Below are 21,515 nucleotides of genomic sequence, written 5' to 3'. Positions count from 1 at the left end.
AAACCAACATCAAATAAATTAGACTTATTAAGGTTATTTTTTCATACTGATGCAAGATAAAACCACATTTGGATACTGACCAACATCTATATATTTTTTGCATCCAACTCCCTTAAAAAGAGCATCATCTGCGTAAAAAAATTGACATAGTAAGACCTCAACTCCTTGTGACCACACATTTATAGAAAATATAAGCCATCGCTTCCTCCATAGCCATATGCAGCCTCTCCATAATCGAAAATAAACAAAAATGATAAACCGAATCCCTTTGTATAAAGCGGTTATGCAATTGAAACTCACTTAATGGACTCCCATATATCTATATCTATATCTATATCTATATATTTTATAAAAGAAGCTTTTTTTTTTTCTTTTTTTTTTTTTTTTTTTTTTTTTTGCAGCATATTGATTTGAAACCCCTCTAAGTCTTCATTTTCACCTAATTAATAAGAACAATTCGAGAGTTTTTTAATTAACATAATATATTTAAAGGTACTTATGACCCATAATTGTCTATTTTATATATATATATATATATATATATATATATATATATATATATATATATATATATATATATATATATATATATATATATATATATATATTCTTTTGGTAGCTTATGTTGGTAGGGTTTGTAAGAATTATGGGTGATTGTGTGGTATCCCCCTAACTCTTCATTTTCACCTAATTAATAAAAACCATTCAAAGTTTTTTTTAACATAAAATATTTAATGGTACTTATGACCCCTAATTGTCTCTCTCTCTCTCTCTCTCTCTCTCTATATATATATATATATATATATATATATATATATATATATATATATATATATATATATATATATATATATATATATATATATATATATATCATACTATATTATAAAAGAAACATTTTTCTTATCTCCACATTCATTTGAAACTCTTATGCATTTTTTCTTTCACTGCGCTCATTTGAAACTCTTATGACTTTTCCATTTCTTTCTAATAATAATTAAAAGTTGGTTAATAAGGTTAAATAAATATCAAACCTAAAGTGTAATCATATATAAACTAAATTTCAATATTAAAAATAATATCTTTACTTCTACTTATTAAGTGATGTTTTTTAACTTTTAACATATTATACTTAATTTAAATTTATTCATGTGTCATTCGTGGGTAGAAGTCATTCAAACGATTGCGATTATGTAGTTATAATAGATGTATATATTATCATATACTTCAAAATAATCAATATATTATATCAATTTAGTATACGAATTATTATATCAAATTTAACAACAACGTTATTGTTATATTAAAAAAAACATATATTGTTCATATTGATGGGTTTTAGGTAAAACAAATAAACTAGAAAACAATTCCTAAGTTCACATGCAACCTACTTTGGATCTATGTTTTATCTATTGAACATACAACTTTGAATTGCAAAACAAGAACCCTAGAGGAGAGAGGCTATAATCTAAATTTACAAACTAGGGTTTAGTAATTACATACCTTTCAATTGTTATAGTAAACAATTGATAATTCCCTTGATCTTGATCTTGATCTTCTTGGAAGCTTAGCACCACAAGTGTAATGCCTCTAATGGAATCACACCCAAACTAGCAAGAAGGAAATTAGAGGAAAGAGGGGAGAGGGAGTATGCAAAATTTCGGCCCTTAGGGTTTCTTCAAAAGAAAAGAGTGGCCAAAACATGAACCAGGAGGCTCCTTATATAGCTGAGGGATCTAGGGTTTAGGGGAAACCCTAGTTATCCTTTGCTTAGGGCCTAAGCAAACCCAAGGGCCTTATCCAAGCCCCTATGGACGAAATTATTAGGGTTTCCCCTAAAGATTTCGTCCACCCTTATCCAAGGGGGTTCTAGAGCCTTCCACTCAACTATTAGATAATTGCAAACTAGTCCCTGCACCTTATAATCAATTCTTTTAACCCTAAAATTAATTCTAATTAATTTATGGCTAACAATTAATTAAACAAAATGATTTCTTATTAATATATTAATCTTTTAACATATTAATAAATTCATTTATATTAATTTATTAATCTTATAATAAATTAATATCTCTCCTTTCATAATTTCCTTGTCTGGTTGCTAGGTTTGAGGGCAACCTAAAAGGACTGTGCTGCTATCAATTCAAGTACATACCAATTATAGTTATGGGCTTAGAAACCTAATCCAACAGTCTTCCACTTGGATAAGTCTGTAACTATAATTGCTAGTATGCCTTCTAAATTTGACTAGCAAATTGTAGCTTCCAAAAAGCTGCTGCCGAACTCTGACCCAGTCAGTTACGTGTCCTAAGATAAGTGATCATATAATCCTTCGTTCTGCTAGATATCCCTAGACAAAAGACATGGAATGCAATCAACCTCTTTGTCCAGAATCTATGTTTCCCGATTCCTGATTTGTGATGATGTAGGACTTCTAATTGAACACATCAATTTAGTCCTGGCTGGGCCCAACACACAAGTCAACACCAAATCATCGAGGGGCCCACATATATCGCTTTTCCCGTTAGGGCAAAAGGAACGAATAAACATTGACTCATATGGTTGTATCTTTTACTCATCAAACCATACATGATAATACGTTTTATAACACCAAGTTACTGATGCGTTTTCGTATCACCAATGCATAGCCGACTTGCAAATCACAACTCATATATCTCTGTTTCAAGATTATAAGATATTATCATCTCAGTATCACTCATGATGAATTCCACTAAGTAATAATCTAAGCGAGGGTTTATCCAATACTCAAATCTCAATTTCTGAGTACTCATGAACGTTGCAGCAAATACATTGCCATGTCTATCCTTAGACAATCTACAATCCAGTTCATGACAGTCTTGATTCACTACTTACTTCCAAAAGTACGAGCGACTGTGGAGTTTGAATAATCTTATTATTCGGGAAGTAAAACATGCAAAAATGAAACACAATAATAAACAATTGACAAAAGGTAGAACCCAAACTAATAAATAATACTTTATTATTTAATCACCAAAATTCAATTACATTTACTTTGTTACAAGTTTTAGAAAACTAATCTAACTACTAAAACTAATATCATCTTTCAGTCCTATGCTCCGAGCATGCTGAATATGCTTAGCCCTACTCAGACCCTTTGTGAGGGGATCTGCTGGGTTATCTTTAGATGACACCCTCTTCACTATAAGATGGCCTTCTTCTACTCTATGTCTGATGAAATGGTACTTTCTGTCGATATGTCTGGTTTTACCATGATCTCTCGGTTCCTTTGTCAAGGCAACCGCTCCTTCATTATCGCAGAACAGTTCCATAGGCTCCTGGATGGTTGGAACAACTCCGAGATCCCCGATGAAGTTCCTCAACCAATCTGCTTCTTTCGACGCTTCACTCGCTGCTATGTACTTTGATTCACAAGTAGAATCAGCCACCGTATCTTGCTTGGAACTCTTCCAAGTAACTGCTCCTCCATTTAATAAGAATACCCAACCTGACTGAGAACGGAAGTTATCTCTATCCGTCTGAAAGCTGGCATCACTGTAACCATCTACTCTCAAAGTATCATTGCCACCAAGTACAAGGACCCAGTCCTTCGTTCTTCGCAGATACTTGAGTATATTCTTCACGGCTATCCAATGAGCTCTACCTGGGTTTCCCTGATAGCGACTGACCATGCTCAAAGCAAATGCCACATCAGGGCGAGTACATGTCATAGCGTACATGATCGATCCGACAGCGGAAGCATAAGGTACACGACTCATGTCATCTATTTCCTCATCTGTACTCGGGCATTGAGTCTTACTCAATTTGGTATTGCTCTGGATAAGTAGCTCTCCCTTCTTGGAATTTTCCATACTAAACCTCTTTAGTACCTTATCCAAGTATGTGATCTGACTAAGTCCAGTTAGTCTCTTCTTTCTATCTTTCAATATTCTAATCCCAAGAATATAGGCAGCTTCTCCTAGGTCTTTCATGGCAAAACACTTTCCAAGCCAAGACTTAACTTCATTCAAGGTTGGAACGTTGTTACCACTGAGTAATATGTCATCGACATATAACACCAGAAAAGTTACTATACTCCCACTAGCCTTGATATACACACAAAACTCATCTTCACTTCTAGAGAAACCAAACTCTTTGAATTTCTCATGGAAGCAAAGATTCCAGCTGCGAGATGCTTGTTTCAATCCATAAATGGATTTCTCAAGCTTGCATACTCTATTGGGAAACTTTTCATCAACAAAACCCTCTGGCTGACTCATGTAAACATCCTCAGCCAACTTCCCGTTAAGGAAGGCAGTCTTGACATCCATCTGCCAGATTTCATAGTCATGAAAGGCAGCTATGGCGAGCAATATCCTAATAGATTTAATCTTAGCCACCGGCGAAAAAGTCTCATCATAGTCAACCCCTGGGGTTTGAGTGAAACCTTTTGCAACCAGTCGAGCCTTGAGCGTATGCACATTCCCATCCATGTCTGTCTTCTTCTTGAAGATCCATTTGCACCCAACTGTCTTCCGACTTGGTGCACTATCAACCAAATTCCAAACTTGGTTGTCATACATGCACTTAATCTCGCTGTCCATTGCCTCTTTCCACTTGGAAGCCTCTGGGCTTGCCATTGCTTCCTTATAAGTGACTGGTTCATCTAAGTTTACCAGTGTTCTATCACTTATGAATGTGTCACCATCTGAAGTAGTATGAAAACCATACAACTCAGGTGGCACACTCACCCTAGTGGATCTTCGAAGAGGTAATGATTTATCAACCGGTTCAACAAGAACTGTTTCCTCTAGTTGAGTGCTAGTGTCATATAAGGTTCCTTCATTGGTTGACTCTTGAATCTCTTCAAGGTCAATGGTACTCCCACTGTACTCTTTGAATATGAGCTCTCTTTCCAGAAAGACTCCTCTTCGAGCTACAAACACCACGTTTTCACTAGGTCTGTAGAACAAATATCCAAAAGACTGCTTTGGGTAACCAATGAAAACACATTTCTCACTTCTAGCTGCTAGCTTGTCGTGAGTCTCTCGTCTTACGAAAGCTTCACAACCCCAGACTTTAATATGTGCTAACAAGGGAACTTTCCCTGTCCACATTCGTGAGGTGTTTTGGCAACCTTCTTTGTAGGGACAATATTGAGGATGTGGGCGGCTGTCTCTAAGGCATACCCCCGTAAGTGAATAGGAAGCAAGGCACGACTCATAATAGAACGAACCATGTCTAACAAGGTTCGATTACGCCTCTCAGCTACACCATTTAACTATGGTGTCCTAGGAGGAGTCAATTGTGAGACTATCCAACATTCTTTTAGATAGTCGTTGAACTCGGTACTAAGATACTCCCCGCCTCTATCGGATCTAAGTATCTTGATCTTTCTGCCCAATTGATTTTCGACTTCATGCTTAAACTCTTTGAACTTTTCAAAGGTTCCTAACTTATGTTTGATCAAGTAGATGTAACCATATCTGCTATAATCGTTAGTGAAATTCACATAGAATCGATTAGCATCCCTTGTGGTTGATCTGAAGGGCCCACACACATCTGTGTGTATGAGATCCAACAGACCTTCACCTCTTTCACAGGACCCTATGAATGGTGATTTTGTCATCTTTCCCAAAAGACAAGATTCACACATATCATCTGATTTTAGGTCAAATGATTCCAACACTCCATCCTTTTGGAGTTGGGCTATGCGTTTCTTGTTAATATGTCCAAGACGACAATGCCACAAGCATGCCTTGTCTACACTATTAGACAAGTCAATATTAAGTACACTATTTCCTAAGCTATCAACACAAGTCACTGTTTCATACATACCATCACAAGGTAAAGCTTCAAACACAAAAACACCATTCTTATAAACAGAAATTGAACCATTCAAATCATTAAAAGAATATTTAAAACCTTGTCTGAACAATGCATGAAATGAAATAATGTTTCTCGTCATCTCAGACGAATAGCAACAATTTATTAAATCTAATCTAACATCATTACTGAGCAAAAGTTGATAAACTCCGATCTTGGTAACTGGTGAAGACTTTCTGTTCTCCATGATCAAGTTTATTCTCCCATGCTCTATCTCCTCACTTTCCCTTAGCCCCTGCAAATCAGAACAGATATGAAATCCACATCCTGTATCAAGGACCCATGAACGAGAAGATAATGAGTTATTAGCAGAAATAGTGTAAATACCTGCCGAGGATGGCTTCACTTTGCCATCCTTGATATCTTGCAGATATTGTAGGCAAGATCTCTTCCAATGCCCCTTTTGATTGCAGTAAAAGCAAATGGCCTCTTTTGGATCAGAAACATGGGGAGTGGAACCATTGGGCTTAGCCTTCGGGCCATTACTAGATGACACAGCTTGAGTCTTGCTCTTCTAGTTTTTCTTGGGATGACCTTTCCTCTTCTTCCCCTTTCCATGTCCAATGGCCAAGACAGGGGAACTTACAGGTGTGGAGGGTATACTTTTACCCTTCATCCCTGGCTCATTTGTCTGCAACAAGTTGTGCAATTGGGCCAAAGTCTGCTCAGTGTTGTTCAAATGGTAAGTTAAGATAAACTGACCATAACAATCAGGTAACGAGTTCAAGACCATGTCAATGGCCAATTCCTCATCGAAGTGAATGTTGAGCTTGACCAAACGCTCTATGTAGCGTTGCATTCTTTGCACATGAGATACAACCGATTCCCCCTCTTTCATCTTGCAAGCCATGAGTGACTTGACTACCTCAAACTTTTCTTGACGAGCTCGCTTATGGTACTTTTCCATAAGGTCCTTGTTCATCTCAAAAGGCCAGTAGTCCTCATAGTACCTCTGCAATTCTGGGGACATGGTTGCAACCATGATGCATGCCACTTTGGTAGCATCATCATAGTGTTTCTTGTAGGCAGCATACTCTTCGGGAGTGGCTTTTGACTCATCAAGTTCTTTGAGCTCCTTTTCAAGGACATACTCTTTGTCCTCGAATCTAAGCGCCATCTTGATGTTACGCATCCAATCGTTATAGTTGGAGCCATCCATAATGACTTTGGAGCAGATGTTTAGTAGAGAGAAGTTGTGGCTGGAGGATGATGAAGTAGAAGTGTTTCCAGGAGTAGACATCTGAAAAGAAAGATAGTAGTAGTTAGATTCCAAGACACCTCAATATAATAACCCAAAGATATCATATCAAGGTCAGGACCCAACTATGACGATTTACAACTTAGAAATAGGATGCCGAGATCCAAGTTCAAATATCATAAAGGTAGGTGAATGATGATTCACCAATTCCACCATTAGACAAAATAAACGAAGTGAAATTCCTAATTCTTTTGAGATACATTAAAACTATTTAATGGCATGTTTTAATCTCGGATTATGCTCTACTATTTGTGACTAGGATACCGAGGATCACAAACTAGATGTGAATAACCATGCAAATGTGCTTGGTAACCTTATTGTCTTTATCATTGACTATTGATGTGCCGGTAAACCACACACACTCCATCAAAATGATAATTATAAGATACCCATTACTACTCTTTATTAGTGCCTTTTAGTGTGCCGGTTAACCACCCACGCTCCACTAACGACCAATAAAGCATAATGTGCAATTTCATGGATTAGCATACTTTTCACATTTTTCCTAAAGTAACTAGAGTTGGGATTTTGAAAAATAGTGTTCTAGTACTTTCTTTAATAGCATTATACTTTTAATGGGAAGTAGTTGTCCTATCAAATCCGTTATGCTAACGACCCTCCACTAATCAAGGAAGCGGTGGGTAAGAATGGACACCCATTTAACTACTATTTTATAGGCAGTTTCCTTATACCCCCTTATAGACTAGCTTCGTGAATGAGGCATACTAGCGATTTGACTGACCATATTCTTATACATATATAATATTTAACTTTTAATTATAATATATATAAGGTGTGTTTTAAAAACATTTTAAAACTCCAAGGGTTTATATCATTTTTTTTTTCGAAATTTAAACTATTAAATTTTAAATTTAAATAAACCAATTAATTAGATTTAATATTTATCTATTAATTAACTTTTAATTAATTTATTAAATCTTGTAAGGATTATCTAATTAAATTAAACAATTAATTTAATCCTAATCCATATCCCTTATAGATTTCGAAAATATGGGGATAGGATAATTTCCTTATTTTTTTCAATTATCCAATAAAGCAACTATTATCCAAAACAAAGAAACCCTAATCTTTATAGCATATTTCAAAATTTTCAAGGGAGGAGGCTAGGGTTTTCAAAACCCTAACCCTAATTTCGATTAGGGTTCTTTGGAGGCTAGGGTTTTCAAAAACCCTTTGATCCACAACCCTAAAAAATCAAAAAAAATGACCTTTAGGGTTTAATAGCTATAAACCCTAATTTGCAATTCAACAATTATAACAATTCAATTTAAAACAAACAATGTCTTTGATACCACTGATGGGTTTTAGGTAAAACAAATAAACTAGAAAACAATTCCTAAGTTCACATGCAACCTACTTTGGATCTATGTTTTATCTATTGAACATACAACTTTGAATTGCAAAACAAGAACCCTATAGGAGAGAGGCTATAATCGAAATTTACAAACTAGGGTTTAGTAATTACATACCTTTCAATTGTTATAGTAAACAATTGATAATTCCCTTGATTTTGATCTTGATCTTCTTGGAAGCTTAGCACCACAAGTGTAATGCCTCTAATGGAATCACACCCAAACTAGCAAGAGGGAAAGTAGAGGAGAGAGGGGAGAGGGAGTATGCAAAATTTCGGCCCTTAGGGTTTCTTCAAAAGAAAAGAGTGGCCAAAACATGAACCAGGAGGCTCCTTATATAGCTGAGGGATCTAGGGTTTAAGGGAAACCCTAGTTATCCTTTTCTTAGGGCCTAAGCAAACCCAAGGGCCTTATCCAAGCCCCTATGGACGAAATTATTAGGGTTTCCCCTAAAGATTTCGTCCACCCTTATTCAAGGGGGTTCTAGAGCCTTCCACTCAACTATTAGATAATTGCAAACTAGTCTCTGCACCTTATAATCAATTCTTTAACCCCAAAATTAATTCTAATTAATTTCTGGCTAACAATTAATTAAACAAAATGATTTCTTATTAATATATTAATCTTTTAACATATTAATAAATTCATTTATATTAATTTATTAATCTTATAATAAATTAATATTTCTCCTTTCATAATTTCCTTGTCTGGTTGCTAGGTTTGAGGGCAACCCAAAAGGACTGTGCTGCTATCAATTCAAGTACATACCAATTATAGTTATGGGCTTCGACACCTAATCCAACACATATTGGTAGGTTATGTTGATAGGGTTCGACGAATTATAGGAGATTGTGTGTGAGGGGTCTAATTAATGGTTTGGTCTAGGCTTTCAATGTAATAGGTTCTTTTGAGTCAATATATAGTTTTTGGTAGCTTTTGTGTAGTTTACGGCCCAACTATGAGTTTATGGCCGTAAGCCTGTTTACGGCCGTAAACCCAAGGCCGGCCCAGGTCCAGTATATATAGAGGTGTGCTAGGTCATTTGGTAGTTGTTGATGCCACAGAATTCACGACTGCTATTCCACAAGCTGTACCTGACGTTATTCCTAATAGAAAGCGTGTGCAAGCTTGTTTTCATTCTATTTTCTACTTGCTCTCCATTATTATTGATTGTATTTGTTATTTGATGGTAGGATCCGTTTCAGGACCTTACAATTGGTATCAGAGCAAAACCGGTGTCAAAGCTAAATACAATCGAGTTTGTGACTGTTTACGATTGAAATTGGTTTCAACTGCGAAAGGGTTTCAAGATTAATTAAGAAATCAAGGTTTTTTCAAACTTCTGGAAGTTCACGGCCTAAGCATACAGCCGCAAACTGTGATTACGGCCGCAAAATCTTCATTGTTCTTGAATTGTAATGAAAGACCCCAACTTTCGTATTCATGAAAGACCCAAACTTTCATACTATTCCAACATTATCCTTAAGTTACTTCCTCAAAACATGCTACATGCATATTTATAAAACAATATTTTGTATTGATAAAGTGATTACAAAAGATTGGATACAAACCGACTAAGTTTTATTACATTTCATATCTACCCAGGAATCTACTATTCATATACATACTTGAACATTAAAATACAGAGAAATAGTATTAACTATTCTAAATTTTTTAGAAATATAAAACAATATTGGATACTCATCACCTGCAATTGTTAAACATTGAGAGGGATAAGCGACAACGCTTAGTGAATTCAATAAATAGATACAGTATAATCTTATGCCTTATATATACCAATATGACAGAAGCAAAAGGGAACAAGAACAAAAATAACATATGCATATCATATGTCAGGATTTCAATATCAACTCAAGATTTGATTCAAAGATTTATGATCAATGAGACATAAGATTTCAATACTTGATTTGCATCAATAAAGCTTCGGCCTAAATGGCACAGAAGACATATAATTTCTGATTAACATTTTGGTAGATTTCAGGCTTATAGCCCTGTCTAACCTTCTGCTAATACCATATAATAGAGGTCATTCTCTTACGGAGTCATGCTCTACATGGTCAGAGACTACATACCAGTCCTATCTAACCTTCTGCCAATGCCATAGAATAGAAGTCATTCTCTTATGAGACATGTTCTACATGGCCAGAGGCTACATACCAGTACCACCATGAATCTAATTCCTTTCACTGATCACATGGTCAAAGTTATAACTTTGCTATTAAAAATAGCGGATAAAAATAACACGGGAAAAGAACACGGAATAATAACACTGAAAAGCACATAGCACATATAACACATAACATACAATTGTTCCTATATATTGAACTCACCTTAGAATAACCGGGGGTTAAAATAGTAATTTGAGCAACACTTCGGCTCTAAATACGACTTTCTGGGGCGAAACCGGGGTTTTTAGTTGAAAACCGGACTTTACTCGGGCAGAGTTTCGACTTGAAAATAAGATTTTTTTTTCAGAAATTTCGAGACGTCGGGGCTTGCTTCAGATGTCGGGAATGATAACGGGACTTCTGGGGGTTAAAAGTGGTTAAAAATGGGAGTAGAGGGTGAAAGATTGTAAAATTTTCCAAACAAAACCATGCAGCCTCGCACCCTATTTATATGAGTCCGAAGCTGCTGACTACGCTGGGTGTAGTCTTCATGTACGCGGGGCGTACGAGTCGTGGCAGCAGCTCGGATCTCGGGCTTCTACGTGGCGATCATGCGAAGACAGGTAGACGTGGTTGACTCTGGATCATCTACGTGCGAAGTACGTTGGGCATAATTCTTGCGTACGCGGGGCGTACGGCTCCGGATAATACTTCGATTTTTCATTTATTTTTATTTAATAACTTCAAAAATTCATATCTTTCACATATGAACTCCGTTTTTGACTTTCTTTATATGCACGCGTAGGTGAGAATATACTTTACAACTTTCGTTTAGACTTCATCAGCTAATTTTGACTTCATTTTTATTATTATATTTTTACCAGACCGGGATAGGAAAATTCCGTTAAAAATTCATAACTTCTTCATCCGATGTCCGTTTTCGTCAGACTTTTTACCGTTGTACTACTATTGACGAGATCATCAATTCTCTTTTAGGTTGTGTCGGCTAAAAAATCACTCGATCTAATATTCGAGTTTTTAGCTGTCTACTGGTAAGCTGAAACTTGTAAAAATCATAACTTCCTCATACGAAGTCAGATTTTGGCGTTCTTTTTATCGAACTTCTCAGCTTAACGAATACTAAGAATTTCATTTAGATCACTAAGGCTAAAAAGTAGTTTATCAAAAACTCACTTTTTACGTCATTCGGCGTCGTGTCGGTTTTGTTGCGAATCTTCGATTGGTCATAACTTCTTTGTTATAACTCAGATTTCGATGAGGTTTTCGCCTAAATGTTTCTAACGATATTATCTACAACTTTCAATAATAAAATTTTACTTATTTCAAAATTTATATTTTCGCTAAATTTCACTATTTCGCTTTTAATTGGAATCTCATAAGACTTCCAATACTTTCTGAATGATTCTAAGCATAATTTTACTTCATTTCTAGTAAAAACTATCTGTTAGAACTCAAAACTCAATTTTATTCATTTTAAATAATAACAATACACGATTTCAGAACGTATATGTTACAAATACCTCCTCCTTTTGAGGATTTCTTCCCTGAAATCATAACGATTAAAACAATTAGGGATACTTCACTCTTATTTGATTCTTATTTATTTATTTATTTTTTCCCAAGTATAATTTGAGCCTCAATGGTGTTTCCACTTGAGAAGCACCAACTTCACTTCTTTATTATGTAGATTAGTCGTTCTTTCATTTAGGATCTCTTCTACTTAACTTATTATCCAGTTTCATCATAATTGCTTAAACATTTATGTAAATAACTCACATGAAACACATCATGTATACTTGACAAATCTTCAGGCAATTCCAAGTAGTATGCTTGCTTACAAACCGTTCTTTCTTCCAAAGTAGCATAACGCCTTCTCATGAAATACCTTAAGTATTACTAAATCATCCACCCAGAATTCTATGGGTCGTCTCCTCTTTTCTGCATAGGACATATCGATCCTGGGCCGCTTTCGTTCTTTCTCGGAAAATTTGTATCTTGTCAGTGATGTCTTGAATCATTTCAGACCCTCCAAAGATCTTCTATCCTACGTCATGCCAACATATTTGAGTATGACATTTACGCTCATACAGTACTTTATATACCTTCAGTTTATTTTCTACTGTTTGGATTGCTCTCTTCTTCTGACCATTTGTCTGAGGTTGATAAGTTGTACTAAGAGCAACTCGAGATCCTAATTCATGCTTCATTCTCGTCCAAAAGTGAGAAGTGAAACGAGTATCACAATCAGAAATAATCTTTAGTGGCGCACCGTGTCTCGACACAATTCCATCCAAGTATACTTGTGCGTATTTCTCTATTGGAGTATCTTTTCATAGCACAAGAGTTATGTGTGGTTCTTTGATAACCAATCAATACCGAGAATAATATCAAAGTTGGGCAAGGAGAAACGAATTAGGTTAGCAAGAAGATTATAACCTTCAATTCTTATGGTACTATCTCTATAGACTTTATCAGTAAGTAATGATATACTTCCTATGTCATCTATATGAAATGATTGGACAATTTGCGTAACAAATAATTTGAAAAGAATGTGTGAATTTATAAGGCACAAAAGAATCCGAGGCATTGAAATCAAATAAGATGTGAGTAGATCTAGAGTTTACGAGAAAATTACTTGTCACAACATTTGAGTCTTTACTTACTTCCTTTGTGGTAATCTAAAATGTACGATATTTAACTTTTGATTTGCCAAATGATTGTCCAATTCTTCAAACTTCTTAGTTACTAGCGGTGTTCAAACTTGCACCCGCTCTTCATTCTCTATTGAACATTCGATCCTAATCTTTGAGTTAAAACTCAATTCTCATTTCAGACTCCTGCTCCTTCTTGGGTTATAGACTAAACCCAAGATAAGGTCTTTACTTTTTCTATAACAACTCGAATGGTCATATTCTAATGATCTTTGATTTTATCTCGCACAAGACACATAACGAACCAAACTCTTGTATTAGAATCAGATCGAATAAATCGAGCTGATAGAATAGAGAAAACAAAAAGAGTTTGATCAACACGTGGATGCTTCAGAATAGAAAGAATAGCACCACGTATTTCTAATTCATGCTTTCGAATATACACATCTTTTAGCTTTTGGCACCTCCTCCTTTTTAGTTGGAGTACTCTTTGATTGTTGAACGGAAACTTGACTCCCCGCCATTTGACTAGTAAGAGTAGGGCGGAAACATTTCTTGTGGCCAGTAACACTACATAGCAAGTCACATCTCTGGCTAATGATTGCTCAATTCTTTAATGAAGATTGTTATATTTCTATCGACTAGCTTGACCATTTACTTCTTCAGTATTCCTACTGAAGTTTCGTCACTATATAAGACATGGTTCTCTGAACCAATCAACTCCTTTCGCGGATTTATACTAATTGGACTCGATTCTTTATGACATTAAGAGTTGAACAATACTTATCTTCTTAGTGATTACCGAATCGAAGGTAATGACACACATGAATAAAACGGAATCAATTACTAGCTTCTTGGTAACATTGTGACTTTTCCTGATCCAAGTGTGAGTCATGTGCTTCCATTAGTATAGGCCTCTACTACTATTCACACCTACTCATACTCGTCCCAAGTATTGTCTCGCAGTTCCCAAGTCACCATTCAAAAGTTTTGACAAAGCAACTTATCACACACGAATATGTTTAAACAAATACATACAACAGTTTCTTCTAGACTCAACTAGGGTTTTCACGTTTCTATCAAACATATACTGGATTACCTATACTCTCCTTCTAGGATTCTTGTCATGCATAAGATCGATTTAATATATCCTAATACTTTTCCATAGTTTGATAGAAATTTTACTTCATTTCTTCATATAAATTCTTTCTCGAGTAGTGTCTACTCTACAAGACACACTATTCCAAAATTTACTCTAGCAGCATGGAGACAAACAGTCTTCTACTACCTGCATCATCTTCTAACTCATGCAAATCATCATGCACATTTGTTCATTTCATTATTCTTCCTTGACATCGTTATTCTTGTATCTGAGTAAGTCTAAGTCTATCCTAAGAAGTCTGCATCATAGCTGCATCTCAGCAAGCTCTACTAGCTTCAACTTGGTTCTATATCATTCCTGACTACAACATCTCTTCTCATACGATACTATGGGTGTATTTCTTCTTCAATTAAGCATTATATCTTTCTTAAACCTTTTATTACTAAATGACTTAATTTACCATCCTAATCATGTATGTTAAAGTCGGCTTAACACACAATGGAACTTTCATAAGGATGTGATAGAAGTCATGTAACAACTCAAATTTTTCAAACAAATTTTTCATTTTAAAAACATAATTAATTCCATTTAAAACCAGACATAAGTAGTTAAGTATTCTGTCAAATACATTTATTTAAAATCCCAAGATCATAAAGACAATCTTCAGTGTGTATCGATCATGCCGGCGCCTTCCCCCGGTCCTCGCTAGTACCTGAAATACATGCACAACAACTGTAAGCATAAATGCTTAGTGAGTTCCCCAATATACAACTTACACACATACGCCTTTCCAGGCCCGACCTTCCGGTCCATGTGTCTCAGGGGACTTCCGTCCCTGCTGGGTAAACCTTCCGGGTACAGTATAGTGAGAAGACTCACCTCGTAGAAGCTGAACGCTAGCAAATCCCAAAATGACTCGTGCATAACTGACGAGCTACAACCTCCCTATAACATTACATATCTCATTAATACTTATATCTTCTAAGTGTGACTATCCCTAAGAAGTCAGACTTAGGTCAACTCTGGTCAACGGTCAACTGACAACTCGACCGGACTCGGCGAGTACCATGGCGACTCGGCGAGTCTAAACGTCCTCCAACTTACTGAGATTCCTTATCTACTCGTCGAGTACCCTCCTCGACCCGACGAGTTACTCCTGGAAGAATCGCGGGGCCACCCCGACTCCACTCGCCGAGTCTGATGAGCAACTCGGCGAGTCCCAGTAATTCTTCAAACTACTCGCCGAGTCTGAAGAACAACTCGGCGAGTCCATGCCATGCAGGCGAGTAACTGCTTCCTGAGATAGGTCTCGTCCCGAAATACACATGCATGGGACCTTCTGGACCTCTAAAGGTCCTACTACAAGATTATAATCGTGGGGTAACAAGGCACTACTTCATCAAATCACTAAATGGGTTCTATAAACCCTAATTTCATAAATACATCAATATAGCAGAGCATACACGAATTCTTACCTGGATGATGTATTCTCTGTATTCCCAATCCTCAGAATGTGACCCCTTGCTGCTCTTTTAGCCAATCCTTCCTCTTCCTTGCACAACCACTCTTCTATAACCAACAATGGCCTAAGATCCTTGCTCCAGCTGCACTAAATCGATTTAGGGTTCTTCTCAGAAGGCTAAAACGAACAATGACGGCCAATGGGTCCCTTTTATACGTCCCAAACCTGAACGGTTAGGGTTTCCGCTAAACAGCGTCGACTCGCCGAGTCCATACCTGGACTCGTCGAGTCCAGTCGCGATCCCGCGACTAAGTCTGCGATCCTACTCGGCGAGTCTAGGCCCCAACTCGCCGAGTCCCCTCTTAAATCACCCAAAAACGTAATTTAAACAATACCTGAGATTTCGGGCTGTTACAACTCTCCCCCACTTGGATTAGACTTCGCCCTCGAAGTCTCACTCCGCAAATAGTTCCGGATGCTGCTCCCGCATCTCGCGTTCCGGTTCCCAAGTCATTTCTGATCCTTTACGGTGTTGCCATTGAACCAACACCAGAGGTACCTCCTTGTTCCTCAGAACCTTGATCTTCCGATCCCTGATAGCCACTGGTCTCTCCGTGTAATTCAGGCTCGCATCCACCTGAATATCCTCCAATGGAACCACTGCCGACTCATCGGCTATGCACTTCCTCAACTGTGACACATGAAAAGTGTCATGGATCTGACCCAACTCCGCTGGCAACTCCAACCGGTAGGCTACCCGACCTATCCTTGCAATCACACGAAATGGCCCAATATACCGGGGCTCCAACTTACCTCTCTTCCTGAACCGAATCACTCCTTTCCAAGGAGAGACCTTCAGGAGAACGAAGTCGCCGACTTGAAATTCAAGCTCGGATCGGCGCCTGTCTGCATAACTCTTCTGTCGGCTCTGGGCAGTCAATAACCTTTGTCTCACTCGCTGAATCTGCTCTGTCGTCTGGAGCACGATCTCCGTGCTGCCCATCACTCTCTGTCCCACCTCTCCCCAGCAAATGGGGGTCCGACACCTCCTACCATACAACAGCTCGAAAGGTGGCATACCAATGCTCGAATGATGGCTGTTGTTGTAGGAGAACTCTGCCAATGGTAAATACGCATCCCAACTACCCCCGAAGTCTAACACACACGCTCGGAGCATGTCCTCCAGCGTCTGAATTGTCCGCTCGCTCTGACCGTCTGTCTGGGGATGGTATGCGGTACTAAAATGCAATTTAGTACCCAGCTCCTCATGGAATTTCTTCCAGAATCTGGAAGTAAAGCGCACATCACGGTCTGACACAATCGAGATTGGCACCCCGTGCCGAGATACCACCTCTCTCACGTATATCTCCGCCAATTTCTCCGCCGAAGAACTCTCACTGATGGCAAGGAAGTGTGCACTCTTTGTCAACCTATCCACGATCACCCAAATTGCGTCAACTCCCCTAGCAGTCCTCGGCAATTTGGTGATAAAATCCATAGTAATCTGCTCCCACTTCCACTCGGGAATCTCCAATGGCTGTAACTTGCCATGCGGTGTCTGGTGCTCAGCCTTAACCCTACGGCAGGTCAAGCACCTCTCAACGAACCATGCCACGTCCCTCTTCATACAGGGCCACCAATATTCCTTCCTTAAATCCAAATACATCTTTGTAGCACCGGGATGGATCGAGAATTTCGATCTATGAGCCTCTTCCATCAACGTAATACGCGTACCGCCCACGAACGGTACCCAAATCCGACCCTGAAACGTCATAAGGCCTCGACTATCCTTGACAAACTCTGAGATTAACCCCACAACCCGCTCTTTCTTCTGTATTTCTGGTCGCACAGCCTCTGCCTGGGCCCCACGAATAGCGTCCAATACTGGAGTCATCACAGTCAGTCTCAAGCATACATCTCGCAATGGAGTGCTCTCCGCCCTGCGGCTCAATGCATCGGCTACCACATTAGCCTTGCCTGGGTGGTACAGGATCTCACAATCATAATCCTTGACCACATCCAACCACCTCCTCTGACGCATATTTAGGTTGGGTTGATCCATCAAATACTTCAAACTCTTATGGTCCGTGTATATCGTACATCGAACCCCATACAAGTAGTGACGCCAAATTTTGAGAGCGAACACTACTGCCCCCAATTCTAAATCATGCGTGGGATATCTCGTCTCATGAAGCTTCAGCTGCCTTGACGCATAAGCTATCACATGACCCCTCTGCATCAACACTGCACCCAATCCCGAAATCGATGCGTCGCAATATACCACGAAATCTTCCATCCCCTATGGGAGAGCTAATACCGGGGCTTCGCACAATCTCTGGCGAAGTGTCTCAAAGGAGGTCTGCTGCTCAGGCCCCCATGAGAATGTAACACCCTTCCGGGTCAATCTGGTGAGTGGCACTGCGATCTTGGAGAAATCCTTGATAAATCTCCGATAATACCCTGCCAACCCAAGGAAACTTCTGATCTCAGAGGGTGACTTCGGCACCTCCCAACTCATCACCGCCTCAACCTTGGCCGGATCGACCAATATCCCTTTCTGATTAACCACATGTCCTAGAAACTGGACCTCCCGCAACCAGAAGTCACATTTGGAGAACTTTGCATAAAGCTTCTCCGACCTCAATACCTCCAGGACCTCCCTCAAATGCTCCTCATGCTGCTCTCTAGATTTCGAATACACCAGAATGTCGTCGATAAATACGATCACTGACCGATCCAACATCGGCCTGCATACCCTGTTCATGAGATCCATGAACACAGCCGGGGCATTGGTGAGTCCAAAAGGCATCACCACAAACTCATAATGTCCATATCGCGTCCTAAACGCTGTCTTCTGGACGTCTTCATCCCGTACTCTCACCTGATGGTATCCTGACCTCAGATCGATCTTGGAAAACCAAGATGCTCCCTGCAACTGATCGAATAAATCATCGATCCTCGGCAATGGGTAACGGTTCTTGACCGTTAGCTTGTTCAACTCCCGGTAATCAATGCACATCCGGTGTGAACCATCCTTCTTTTTAACGAACAGAATAGGTGCTCCCCATGGCGAGCTGCTCGGCCGAATGAATCCCTTCCCCAGCAACTCTTGGAGTTGCGAGGACAACTCTTGCATCTCTGGAGGTGCAAGACGATAGGGCACTTTGGCAATAGGCGCTGCCCCCGGAACCAGATCGATACTAAACTCTACTTGCCTCACAGGCGGTACTCCCGGCAACTCCTCGGGAAAGACATCTGAAAACTCGCGCACCACCGGAACTTCCTCAACTGACTTCGGTTTCTCAGAAACCTCCCGCGTATCCATCACATACGCCACGAAGCCCTTACAGCCCTGCCGTAGACACTGCCTCGCCCTAGCGGCCGAACAAAAAGCTGATCCCGAACGAGTACCCTCGCCGTATACCGAAAGAACTCACCCTCTAGGGTCTCGTATAGTCACCAACTGACGCTCGCAGTCGATGACAGCGCCGAACCGGCTCAGCCAGTCCATGCCCACGATGACACAGACATCCCCCATCGCGATAGGAATCAGATCAATCGGGAATCCAACCCCGAAAATCTCTAGTACACATCCCCGAAGAACCTCCGTAGCACAAATCACCTTCTCGTCAGCTATAGAGACTCTCAAGGGTCGACTCAACGACTCACGACTAACGCCAATATGCTGACTAAAGGCCAAGGACACAAAGGACCTACTCGCACCCGAGTCAAATAACACTAAGGCAGGCACAGAGTTCACAAGGAAAGTACCTACGCGCATAATAACATAAGCATAACATAACGACATTAAACTAATTACATGAATTACAACATACCTGCCACAACATCGGGCGCAGCGCGGACCTCTTCCGCAGTCAGCTGAAAGGCTCTTCCCCGAGCCCTCGGGGCCTCGGCCTTCACCGGTCGAGTCGCGGTAACTCCGGCAGCAGGTGCAGATCCCTGAAGAAGCTGAGGGCACTCGGCCTTCCTATGGCCAGTCTGGTTGCAATGAAAGCAAACCGTAAATCCCTTGGGGCACTCCCTAGCAATGTGCCCCTCCTTGCCACACTTGTAGCAAGCACCAGATCGACATACTCCATCATGACTCTTGCCGCACTTCCCGCAAGTGCGACCCTTCGAACCTCCTGTCCTCGAATCAGCGGACTTGGTCCGCTTGGCTGCCGGCTGGAACTGAGCCGGTCGCCGATCCACCCGCTGAGACTCGGCCTCCTCCCTAGCCTGGGTCTCCAACTCGATCTCGCGCTTCCTGGCATTCGCCTGAAGCTCAGCAAAAGTATGGTAAGTGGAGTTCGACACAAACTCCCGAATATCCCTCCTCAAGACACCCAAGTATCGGCTCATCCGAGCCTGTTCTGAGGACACCAGCTCAGGGCAAAACATCGCCCTCTCATGAAACTTCCGTGTAATCACCGCAACCGAATCGGTACCCTGCTTGAGGGTTAAGAACTCCTGCACCAATCGTTCCCTCTCCACCGGGGGAACGTACTCATCCCTGAACATGGCAGTAAACCCCTCCCATGTCACCGCTGTAGTCTCTGCCAAAGTGAAATTCGCTGTCACGAACTTCCACCAGTCCTTCGCTCCCAAACGGAGCTGGTTCAAAGCGAACCGTACCCTCAGGTGCTCCGGGCATGAACAAGTATAGAAGCACCCCTCTATATCCGCGATCCACCTCATCGCAGCAATCGGATCCTGCGTCCCATCGAACTCTGGTGGCTTCGTGTTGCTGAACTCTCGGAACAGCAATGAGTCGCCCCCCTGTGGCCTAGCAGCGGCCACAGCTGCGGTAGCTGCAGCGGTTGCAGCCTCAGTCAATGCGGCGTACCGCTCGTCGAACGTCTCCATCAGGGTGGTCTTGATAGACCCAAACATCTCCGGGATCTCGGCCCGGATCGCCGCCGCCACCTCCTCATGAATCATTTGACGAATATCCTCGTCACTCACACCGCTCGTACTCGCTCCGTGGCGTGGTCTAACCATGATGTCTCTGAAATACAACATAAAACTATCAGAGACTCCATCAAGTGTAATTGCACTTGATAACGCAACCCTACCCCGTCCCCGATATCCAGGGATTCTTACTTGGGTCTCCCACTGACCCGGTGTCCTCGGTAGTACGGGCCCAATACTACCGATCACACCGCATCAGTGTTCATCCCAAGTCCTCCTCCCCAAACTTCGGATAGTGAGTACTCTACTTCTGATACGCACTATCTACCCGCATACGAGCAAAACATCTCATATAAGCAAACTTCCCTAGACTAAGGCATCACAATTCAGGCCACTCTAGTCCTATCATGAATACCTAGTCTTCTAGCATGCATAACAATTCACATCATATAATATTGTAAGGTATTTTGGGGATCTTTACCGTTCGGGCGCTGACTGATCGTACACACTGCTTCTTTCTTGCTTACCACAAAACCATTTACAACGCTTATGCCTTTATTTGAAAATTTTCCTAAATTCCTCGGTTTGAGTTCAGTTACCCCCAAAGGTGCACCCGAATCCCTCAAACCAAGGCTCTGATACCAATTGTAACAACTCAAATTTTTCAAACAAATTTTTCATTTTAAAAACATAATTAATTCCATTTAAAACCAGACATAAGTAGTTAAGTATTCTGTCAAATA

Source organism: Lactuca sativa, chromosome 3 (genome assembly GCF_002870075.4).
Source record: "Lactuca sativa cultivar Salinas chromosome 3, Lsat_Salinas_v11, whole genome shotgun sequence".
NCBI lineage: Eukaryota > Viridiplantae > Streptophyta > Magnoliopsida > Asterales > Asteraceae > Lactuca > Lactuca sativa.
The sequence above is the reverse complement of the archived record's forward strand: the minus strand, read 5'-3'. Positions refer to the sequence as shown.